This window comes from Puntigrus tetrazona, chromosome 3 (genome assembly GCF_018831695.1).
Source record: "Puntigrus tetrazona isolate hp1 chromosome 3, ASM1883169v1, whole genome shotgun sequence".
Classification (NCBI taxonomy): Eukaryota; Metazoa; Chordata; class Actinopteri; order Cypriniformes; family Cyprinidae; genus Puntigrus; species Puntigrus tetrazona.
This window is the reverse complement of record NC_056701.1, coordinates 4,712,291-4,724,895: the sequence shown is the minus strand read 5'-3', so window position 1 is coordinate 4,724,895 and position 12,605 is coordinate 4,712,291.

The window sequence follows — 12,605 nt, the reverse complement described above, 5'->3', positions numbered from 1 at the left end:
GAGGACACCTGAAAATAAAGTGTTATATATATATAATTATTATGATTATAGATCAGAAAGTGAAAATGGTATTCTAAGAAATCTTATGTTGATAGCAGAAATGGCTATTTCTGTCCATATCAGTGATATTTTTTTTGATTATTTATATATTATTATAGTAATTGTTGTAGGTTTTATATGTATAATTTGGAAGATTTATAACCTGATATTTATATATTATTTAAGCTTAATTTCAATAAAATGAAGACCATTTTTAATCATTTTAGTTTTAGCCAACAATACACAAAGCCATAGCAATGTATCCTCGACACACCTTTGTGGAAAGGTTTTTAAACACAAACTACGCCTATTGATTCAGACTTCACACTTGTTAAATGTCAGAAACATGATGTAATTGTAATAATCTGCAGGCATGAACCAACTCTGCCAAATACCACGCGCCAAACCCGCTTCTCAACAGCTAGTTTGACCACCAAAGAACGCACTCAGTCCTTTTTTTACCTGAAGAATCGGACAGTGAGAAAAACATCTAGACCTGCTTTTAAAGTGATATGAGAGGGGGAAACATGTTGCACCAGGCTACTGTAGTTCTTTAACAGAACTTTATATACATAAGAGAATCTTTCAAACGAGAAATGAATCGTTGTATAGGATATCTTTAGCATGAGCGGAATGTGGCATTGGCCAACAAAAAAGTATCGGACAACAACATCTGTATTTGTTCTTCTACTTACCTCCTTTGAAAGAGAAATAATAAAGCATGCTTCAAAAACACTACAAATGACAGGAATATGAACGTCAGCAAATGACAGTCACACCCATCTACAGAAACCAATGAACAGAATGGCAGCGTTTTGACCCATTTGGAAAACAACACGTATGTCACCGACAAGGTAGCAAACAAAAGCGGACACTAGCGATGGGTCTTTGATTTGTGAGGCAAATTTCCGTGCAAATGTTCCGGCAGTGAGAGGAAGCAGATGCTTGCGGAGCCATTGAGAACACGTAGAAAGGCGCAGGACGGCGTTGCTGTGGAAACGGGTGAGCAAGCAAGCCTGTTTACCGGCACTGAGTCAGCCAGCGTGCCGTGCCATGTGAGGCTGACCCATATAGCGGCAGGGATAGGGCTGATTAGCAGCAACACCCACCCGCCTTCTTGTTAGTGCACATGCTATGGCACACTTGCGCGCAGCTCTCGTATTCTTCCATTTTCTAAAGAGCTCGGGGAAGAGACGGATAATAGAGTTTGACTAACAAACCCAAACCCCACTGAGGAGCAAATCACAGCTGTATATTCACTTGCATGTTCTGTTGTGACTGACTTGACTTTCTTTCTGTTTGGGGTTTTAATGTAAAAAAACTATTATTGGTCATATTTATGTTCCTAATATAATCCAGTCTTCAAACCAGCAGGTATTGTCGAATCTTTAACCTTCTATTGTGACGACGATTTTTGTGGAACTGACTTGAATAATTGAATAACACACAATTTCCTTCTGTTGCGCTGCTTGAAATGGAATTTGTTTCATAATTGATGAACTTTTGCAACATCTTGTCGAAAAGTTATTGAATGAAAAACCTAAAACACCAATACAGCATTATCTTCTTTGGAGCTGCTTCCAGAATGTGCCTCGCTTTTTTAATTAACACTGTTATTTTCATGTTAATTAATGTGAAGCTGCGTTAAATTAATCTTTGTATAAAGTGACTCACAGTAAAAGCTGCTTCAGTTTTGGGTCAGTTTTATCCCAACAAAACATTGAAAATATAATACAAGTGCAATCCAGCATCTCAAAATTAAGAATATTATATTTACATTTGGGTTTCAATAAATATCCATCCCCACAGTATAAATTCTGGGCATCTCTTTGTTCTTTAAAACCACTATTATGGGACTTGGCAATGGTGCAGCAAATTGTTTACACTCCATAAAGAGTAGGTAAGTGACTTAAAAAGGCGGTTATTCACAGAACGCTGTATAAAAGAATATTAAATGCAAAGTTGATTGGAAGGAAAGAATTGGGGTGGGAAAGATGCATAGCAAACAGGAAGACTGCAAGATTGAGAATACCGTCCAACAAAAAGCCAATTCTAAACACTTCTGAGAGTTAATGGAGAGTGATTGAAGTTTTAGATTCAGTGCATCAAGATACACCATGTCTTCAGGAAAATGGCTACAACAAGCCACTTTTGAACCAGAAAAGAATGTCCAACATTTTACCTGGAAACTGGAAAAGGTTGCTCAGTGGTCTAAAATATAAGTAAATGTTGCATCTAAGTTGTTTTCCTCCCATTTGGAAATCAAGTGTGCAGTCTGGATGAAGACTGGAGAGCACAGAATCCCCAGCTGCTTGAAGTTCATTGTGAAGTTTCTGAAGTCAGTGATTTGGGGTGCTGTGATGTCTGCTGGTGTTGTTTATCAAGTCCAAAGTCAAGCGCAGCTGTCTGGGAGATTGCTTCCATCTGCTGATAAGCTTTATGGAATGCGTTTCCTTTCCAGCAGGACTTACTGAGCATGATATTACCCGTAACCTTCATTAATAACATGCCTGAATTTTGTATTTAGATATATGTATATTTATATCCATACAATAGACTATATATTATAAATACATTTATCACGATATATAAAAAATATATTTTATGAAATATATATACAATTATATACACACAGTACACATATTTTATGTAAACTAAAACTTTAGTTTGGGATGCGATTAATTAGGATTATTAGTTTGACAAAAAAGCGCCAATTTTTATTAGCACATAAAATTTAATTTCATTAGTTCAATTAATTTAATTCATTACTTGACATTTCTTTGTAATTGTCAGTAAAGTATAATTGGGGACTATCTAAAAGCATGTCAAAGCAAAGATCCTCAGGGAACACAAAAAGCATTGGCGTACAAGTATAACATTTCCCTAATCCTCAAATTCATCCCTGCCATATTGATGCGTAGACTCTATGAATTACTAATAAAACTGAAGAAAGAAAGAAAGAAAGAGAGAAGCTGGATCTAATTTCAGCCAGATAGAATGAAATTAAAGCCCACGGAAACAACACCATCCACAGATGATCCAGAAAGATGACAAAACTCTCTCTGTTTGGTGACCTAATTTTACTGTAACACCATCAATCTCACCCCTACAAGACCACCGTGAGCTTTCGAAGTAGTGTTTTCCTGTTCAACTCAATTAAATACATCTAGTTCCTGTCACTCCTGATACTATATTTTTCTATATTTTCCTGCTCTCCTTCTCACCTTTTTGTTTCCTCTGTCAGCTTCTTTCACACAATAACACCATCCTTCACAATTATCATCTTTCCATTGAGCTGGTCTCCATGGCTACAGCTACTGCTTCTTTTTAATACCATCATTCTCACTTTCAGTTAAACAAGACACTCTTACTTTCAGTGTTTCTTTCTCACCCGCTCTCGACGTGAGACTTCTCAAACTTAAGGGGTCATTCAGAGGTTACACAGTTTCCTTTTTATTCTCCTCCCACTATCAGATTCAGAAAATTTCACAATTCTTTAAAGAGAGAGAGAGAGCATTGCTGGGAAGACAGAGATCCTAATAGGTCCCCGGTGGTCATAAGCATGTAACAGCTCTCTGTGCGTTAGTGCTAACCCAGCATATTCACATCGCACTTGAGCTGATGCAACCAGTCCAAATCAGTATTCACCTTGAGCAGCGCATGCAGCAGGGCCACACCAGCACACAGCGTATATGGAAATCTCCCAACACTATCTGACAGTCCAGCGCACTGCGCTTCACCAGAGAGAGAGAGAGAGCATGTTAGCAGGAAATTCGCCACATATGACCATATGAGCAAAATAGATACACAGATAGAAAAGACAGACAGATATAGATAAAAACAGAGACAAAGGAAAGACATATACATTCCATTGAACAATATATGGAGCGACAGATGAAAACAGAACATAAACAGACAAAAAGATACATAGATAGATAGATGGATCGATGGATGGATGGATGAATGGATCAATGGATGGATGGATATCACTAAAGATGCGACAGACGGACATAGATGTAGATAGATAGAAAAGACGGACGGACCCAGACGGGACGGACGGATGGATGGATTATAACTAGCGATAGACAGACAAACATAGATGCATAGATAGATAGATAGATAGATAGATAGATGATAAGATAGATGGTGTTAGATAGATGGATAGATGGATGGATGGATGGATGGATGGATGGATCGCCAACTAGATGAACGAACAAACATAGATGCATGAATAGATAGATAGATAGATAGATAGATGGATAGATGGATAGATGGATGGATGGATGGATGGATGGAACTGGCGATAGACAGACAGACATAGATGCATAGATGGATAGACAGGCGGACTGGCGGGCGGACGAGCCGGATGGATGGATATAACTAACCGATAGACAGACAAACATAGATGCATGGAATAGATAGATAGATAGATAGATGGATGGATGTAACCTTCAAGCGATGAACAGACAGTTTGATATGCATAGATATGGATGGATGGATGGATGATTTTTATTTAACGATAAATCGATGATAGATATAGATATAGATAGATAGATAGATAGATTAGATAGATAGATGAATAGATAGATAGATATAACTAACAATAGACAGACAGACATAGATGGATGGATGGATGGATGGATGGATGGATGGATGGATGGATGGATGGATGGATACAAAAACTCACAAAAATAGACTGAATGATAAACCAGTGTGAAAGGAACATAGCAGAGTAAGAGATCTGAAGAAAAAACTCCCTGTTCAGAACTTATATACTTACTAAAAATCTTATCATACAAACTCTTCCTGGACCGGAGCTGATGTCTTTATATGTGTCTGAAATCCTTCTCCAGCTCCAGTGTTTATTACAGTAAAAGAATACAAGATACACATCTAGAACTGAGAATCACAGCAGAGATCCAGAAAATTGGATTCAGTTGTCAGAGAGAAACAAAACACACACGCTGTATAAAAATAATAAAATGGTGTTGATGAAGAAGCGTGCAGGAGGTGTGAGATGATGCAAGGAACATTTAAATGATCATTAAAAAATAAATCAGTATATTTGTATGTAAAATAATCTATATTTAATTTATTTTTGAAATGTAATTTATTCATGTGATGCAATGCATACAAACACAGTTGTTCCTGTATATAAATATATGATAAATATAAAAAAACTGAATATTTCTGGATTAGGACCAGGAAGAGACTGAACAAAAAGTAGAAAATAAAAATAAAATAGGTGGACAGTGTAAAATGAATCCATTAATGCTTATATATTAATGAACAAGTAATAAAGCTTGATTGAATATTTTGATTGATTTGATACAGGCAGGGTCACGTAGGCTACCTGATTTTTTCCATCAGAAGTCTTCAGTTGACCTACTTCAGATGTATCATCAAAGAAAAAACATGGCATTCTTTAGACCATTCCTGAAAAAGAGAAATGGGTCATCCATTTTCACCTTCTTTCAAAACACAGAGACCCTAGACTCCTGACCCTGGAATATGTTGTAATTATTGGCTGCTTTTTTTCTCCCAAGCACTTTTCTAAAAGATGCAAGAAAAGCAATTTTGGGAGAGAATAAAAGAATGGCTTGGAAAAACCTGGTCTGACTCAGTGCGATCAAACTAGAATGTGGCACCGCGGACAAAGAAAGAAAAGAAAACAGAAAGAAAAGAAAAGACCAGAAGAAGCAATTTACAGTGGAAAGAAAAACTGAAAGTATTGTGTGTAAGGGGTTCATGTGAATAAACCTGTCACCCTTCATCGGCGGTAGGCACCAGTGTCGATTTCAGTATCACTTTTTATCAATATGCTAATAATTATAATTTGTTGTTTTCATTTTTATTTCAGGAAGAATTTAAGGCATGCGTTAATTATGTGTTTTTATCATTCAACTAAATGAAAATGATACATTTTAATAGATGTTAAGCGTTAATACAAATACTGAAAGATCAAATCTTTAGTGCTTCTTACTAATAATTAAAACTGAAAACAGAGTTGAAAACTCCAAAAATCTGAATCTCCTGATGAACCTTTTAGGTAAAATGTAAAAAATAAATAAATAAATAAAAATTATATATATATATATATATATATATATATATATATATATATATATATATATATTTTTTTTTTTACATTTAATCACGTTCGGACTCTCTGTGTTTATGTTTTTCGTTTAGTGCTGCCATGTGCTCCCCTGTGCCCTACTTACCTTCCCTCTGTGTTAATTATGTTATTGTCATCAGCTGTGTCTCGTCAATTACCCTGTGTATTTAAAGTCCTGTGTTTTGAGTTCTGTTGGTCCGAGAGCGTCAAGGTCCCTACCCGATGTCCGTACCTGTAATCTACCTGCCTGCCTGCCTGCCTGCCTGTCTGTTCTACCTGCCTGTTCTACCTGCCTGCCAGTTTTGTATCTTTATTTTACTATTTTGGAATTAAACCCTCTTATTTTCATTTAATCTCGTTGTGTGCTCTCAAATTAGCACCACACAGCACGTGACAGAAGGCCTTCCAGGACCAACAAAGTGTAAATGTGGCGTATTTTTCCCCTTATTTTTTGTTTTTGCCATGTTTGCCCAGTTCAAAAGACCAAACTTCCTCATCCGCCTGCTGGAACGGGGATTGCTCTCGAGGACTATACAGAACTATTCCTGAACTGGCCACTTGACTCCAGCTACCGGACTGCTCTCTGCTCGAAATCTATTTCCATGGACTTAACACCTCCAGCCAGCGCAGCTGTCCGAGCGGTCCTCGAGAGAGCCTCGCCGCATCACGATGGGAGTGGTGCTGGTGTCCTGCCGTCAACCATGATAGTTGCCTGAGGACAACGACACCCAGCCCCACTCGAATCAGAGCCTAGCTCAGCCCTTCTGCATGGTGAGCCCCAGCCTGGAGCCCACAGCTGACCGCGGGGTGGAGTCGGCGCGACCTACGGACCACTCGCCAGAGAAGCGACAGAGCCGTGGAGCGTAACAGGACCCGAGCAGTATCACGTCAGACCGGGTCGCGCGAGCCAGCTGGCAGACTCCCCGCGGTGGAGACGGCCCGACCTACGAGGAGGCGGCCGAGGTGGAGCTCACGCCCACTACATCGGCTGAGGATGAGCGAGTCATCCACCTGGGGCTGCTGGATCTGCAAAGGGCTGGATGATGTAGACTTGGTTGGACTTGGAGCTGGGCACCTCCCCTGTATCCTGAGTTCCTGTTCCCGTTCAACTGCAGTAAGCCGCTGGTTCACGCCCGCCGTCCCGTTAACCGCTGGATTCGCCCAACCGTCCCGTTAACCCGCTGGTTCCGCCCAACCCGTCCGTTAACCGCTGGTTCGCCCAACCGTCCACGTTAGCCGCTGGTTCGCCCGGCGCCGTCCCGTTAGCCCGCTGGTCCGCCCAGCCGTCCCGTTAACTTCGCTGGTTCGCCCAGCTGTCTGTTCCTGTGCCGCGCCCGCGTGCGCTCTGTCCGTTCCTGTGCCCGCCCGTGCTGGCTCCTCCAGTGCCGGCGCCCGTGCTCCCTCAGTGCCGGCGCCCGTGCGCTCCGCCAGTGCCGGCGCCCGTCTCGCTCCTCCAGTGCCGCCGTGCTCCTCCAGTGCGGCGCCACGTGCGCTCCTCGAATGCCCGCGCCCACGTGCACTCCCTCCAGTGCCCGGCGCCACGTGCGCTCCACTCCAGTGCCGCCTCAGAAGTTCTCCCACCCTCCCACCCTTGCGCCGCCTGCGCTCCGATGGATCCCAGCGGCCCAGCGCTCATCCTCAGCAAACCATCTGGAGCTCGCCCCGCGGGTCTGCGGTCTCCATCGCCATGGGGTTGGAGGATCCCTGCCTCCGTCCTGCCTCAGCCCAGACTCCTCCCTGCGACCCGTGAGCCCGTCGGCTCCCCCTGGGCTCCTAGCTCCCTCCTCTACCGTAGTCCGTCAGTCCACCAGCTCCACCAGCTCCATCGTCCCTCCGGCTCCGCCTTGGTCTGTCGTCGACCATCCGCCTCTGGATTCCTCTCCTCGGCTTTGCCTCGTCCACTCCATCCCACCGGCTCTGTCAGGCTCCTCCTTCCCTCCGGCTTCACCTCAGTCCTCGGTCGCTCTGGCTCCGCGTGTCCTTCCCGTCCCCGTCTCCCGGTGTCCAGTCGCCGAAGCCTGCGGCGTGCCTTGGACCTCAGCGCCCGCCGGCGTCACCCCCTGGCTCTTCGGCTCGCCGTCTCCACCTCAGGTCTCCTCCTCCACCTGCTCCGCCCTACCGTCGGTCGGCCCCATGGGTCGATAGCTGCTCCTCCTCCATGGCTCCTCCCTCCGTCGGCTCCACCTTGGACCACCATAGCTGGGCTCTGGATCTCCCTCCTGCTCCGGACTCCTCCTGTCTCCTTCCTGGCTCCTCACTCCGTCGGCCCCACCGTGGACCACCATAGCTGAGCTCTGGATCTCCTCCCTGCTCCGGACTCCTCCTGTCTCCTCCTGGCTCTCCCTCCGTCTACCTCCTTGGACCTTCTGCCTTCTGCCTTACCCACTCTGGGAGATCCGTCCTCCTACCAGCCTCCTCCCAAGACCGGTATCCCCAAATCTTAGTCATTTTGGTTTTTGTTTGTTTTTGTTTGTTACCCTTTGGGTGCGAGGGCGCACCTTCCCGGGAGGAGTAATGTCCGTTCCCGGACTCTGTGTTTATGTTTCCGTTTAGTGCCATGTGCTCCCTGTGCCCTGCCTTCCTCTGTGTTAATTATGTTGTGTCATCAGCTGTGTCTCATCAATTACCACTGTGTGGCCATTTAAGTCTGTGTTTGAGTTCTGTTGGTCCGGCGTCAAGGTCCCTACCGATGTCCGTACCTGTATCTACCTGCCTGCCTGCCTGCCTGCCTGTCTGTTTCTACCTGCCTGTTCTACCACCTGCCGTTTTGTATCTTTATTTTACTATTTTGGAATTAAACCCTCTTATTTTCATTTAATCTCGTTGTGTGCTCGTTAGCACCACACAACCAGTGACACATTACATTTTCTTTAATATATATATATATATATATACACTTTTTTTTTTTTTACAGTGTATATCGTATATATTAAAAAAGATATGTGTGTGTCTTATACCAACATGCTAAACTCTCATAACCACAAGCACCGCAGCGTCATGGTTTTCTTTTTAATGAGCAAGCCCCCTCATTTTGTTTTCCACGCATGCACATTACACAATAGCATTTTCCCTGTTAACACCATGTACTATTTGCTTATTACCGATGCTGTGAGCGAAATCACCGGATTTGAATCTGACGCCTCGTAGCACCTTCCAAAGTCGAAGTTCAACCAGAATCCACATCAGTGCTGTGACATGTTTCTGCATCAGCAGGTCATGGGCATGACAGCCAACGCATTTCACTTCTTTCTTTAAACCTTAGCGCCGGTCACAGCATCTAGAGAACTGCACTGCTCACAGACCCTCAAAGAAAAGCTATAAATCATGGTGAGTTGTTCTTGCTTAATCAGAAATTAAAGCTTGTTTACTAACATGACAATTTCGGTATGTATGTAGCAGCTTTTTAAATGTAAAAGGTTTCTGAAAGAGCTCATGCTGATTCACTGTAATTATTTAAAACATCTAGCTTTGCATGTAGCTCATGCTAATTTCAATGACAAATTTATTTATATAGCACCTTTTGAATCAAATTGAAATCAGATAAAGTACTTTACAACAATGAAAAGAGCTAAATACATTAATAATAAATTAAAACAATAATAAATAGAAAAAGTACATGCTGATATACTGAAGTCTTTACAAATGCAATGTTAATTAATTATGCAATTATGTGTAAATTGCACGTTTTACATGTTAGGATTTTGTATTTAAACATGAATCTAAGCGGCATATGAAACTATTTACATCACAATCAATATGCTATTGTCACACATCTAAACCGTTGCACGTAACCTCAAAAATGCCGCCTGTCCTCATAAAATGTAAATGGCTGATTTCAAACCACTGTGCTTTTACAGCAAGCTGCATGTTTCACTATGTATACGCACGTACACTCTCTATAATCTACATACGGTACAGACCCTAGGAAGTATTTATAAACTTTATACGTTTAAAATGTTCAGTATCGTGCAGTATAAAACCACGCGAGTATTTATCCGACACAAAAGCACATTTTCAAGTAGTTAATAACCGACAAAAAAAAACTATTCTTTAAATGATAAAACAGCAGATGCGCTGTTCATCAAAATGTATTTGTACACTTCCTGTTTGTGAAACGTCAATGAACATGCTCATGATGAAAAACCAACCCACTTTATAAGAACCGAATTTATCAAGCCATCAAAAACCACCACGCTAAAAGATACTTACCCAACTAATTCTAGAATTTGTCTGAAACATTTGCTATTTAAAAGCGAGCAAAAATAACAGCTATCCACTGCAGGTGCATGCATTTCTTTTTTTGCATGAAATTGTCGCATTTAGATATTTTAAGTGCTCAAACCTTATTATAACTTCAAACTGTGCCACCACTAACCTTTCGTCACTGGCTTATTGTAGATTAAATACAACTGCAGTCCAGAGCTGAATCGCAGGCATTAGCGGCTATTGCCTGTTGACAACGTGGACCTGCGCCTGTCTTCGTAGTGGGACCTTTTCTTCAACGTCCACGGCTCATGTCTTCTGTAAGTCTCAAGCGGCTGGACGAACACGCACATCTACATGTTCAATCTACTGCTGGCGATTTCCTATCCATTATTTTCCTGCCCTTCAGGATACTGAAGCCTTTTGCCGATGACACCCAGCGCATTCTGCGTTCTTGCTTTGCGCAGTACTCCAACATGTACAGCAGCATCTTCACCGTACAGCTATCCAGCGTTCACCGGTTTATAGCCGTCAGGTTTCCGTTTCTGATAAAGCGCTGGCCTCCAAAAGCAAGGCGATCGCCACTTAGAAGATGCGTCTTTATTTGAATGATGGCGTGAGTGGTCGGTAATAAACACAGCAACTCTAAGGACCTCAACCAAGAACTATTAAGGGCGTGCTATGACCGGAAACTGACAAAAAAGCTGAAACGACACTTTTTCTTAGCACACTGGAGATTTTAGGTTATGTTATCCCTAGTCTTTTTCGTCGTCGTGTTTTTTGCTCCACCACGAACCATCTACGTCCTGTTCGGATCCCTTAAGCATGTCCAAGGGAGGGACAAGCGGAAAGAAAAACGCTGCCATCATCACGGCGAACATGTTCACATTCATTGTTTGCTTCACGCCCGTCCATGCTCGGTCTTTTGTTTGCAATATGTAATATTAGATGATTCATGGAAAGACTTTGTGCATGTGTTTCTTGATGTCTGAGTGGTCGCTACCACCAACTGCTGTCTGGATTCGATAGGCTATTACTTTTTGCTGAAAAGAGTTAATAAAGGAAAAATCGTTCATACTGAGCGTAAAAGTTATCTTGAGTATAAATTGATCTAGATTGAATTAAGGAAAATCTTTGTCATATGTGTGGAACATTGCCATAAGCAATAAAACAGTAGTAAAATATAATATATAAATACATATGTAAAATATATGTAAAATATAAGTGCTTGTGCTTTAAATATGATAATCGCATATTTTTAAAGTATGTTCCATAGCACGACTGTCATTTTCAGGAAAGATATATTTTTATATGCAGTATATTCCAATAAAATGTCTAAATCTTAACTTATCCCCTACGTTGCATTTTTAATTATTATATTAATAATTATTTTTTCATGCAGAAGTTATATGCCTTTATGAGAAGGAATTTATAATATTGTTTAAATAATAAATAATGTATTTTATTATATAGTACTTAGCTATCATTTTATCAGTGAACTGATCATATGCATTTTTATCTGACGGCGACATTATATAGTTATAGTGGCTAATATATCATAGAGGTGAAATACTTCTAGAACACAATTCCCAATTTAGTATTTCACCTAATATATTTATTGATAAACCCTGGGATTTAAAAATAAATATTTGTAAAAATATTTAAAAATAAAAAATTTATTTTTATATCAGTAATGGTGATCAATATGAGATTATTCTATTTACATCATCTATTTACAATATCATTAGATTTTCAATCTACTTATTTTTACAGAAAATAACAGAGAATAGTTATAACATGAATAGAAGTCAAATGTCAATATAGTGCAGATGTTATATATATGCATATAATATTATTATTATTATTATTTTTTTTCAATTGCTTTGGTTTCAATTCTTGAATGAAACATTTATTTTGAACCAATAAGTTAAGATCTCTGAACATTAACTTGTTCACATCAGATTGGATCAGATTTCTTACACAGTTTGAGCAAATTGCAACTCTTCACAACTTCATCTTCATCATTTCATTGTACAAGCTATCACATTCAAGCGTTCACATTCAGTTGGTATACAAATGAGCTTGTATAAATAAACATTTTTTCCATGTACTATTGACTCTTCTCAATGAATATCAGATTTTTAAAATAAATTTCTATGGCCGAATGTCATTTTTGACCAGTGGGGCTCACACAATGACAAAATATAAAAAAATTGGTGGCCTTAACCGGGTTTTTGAAGCGTGA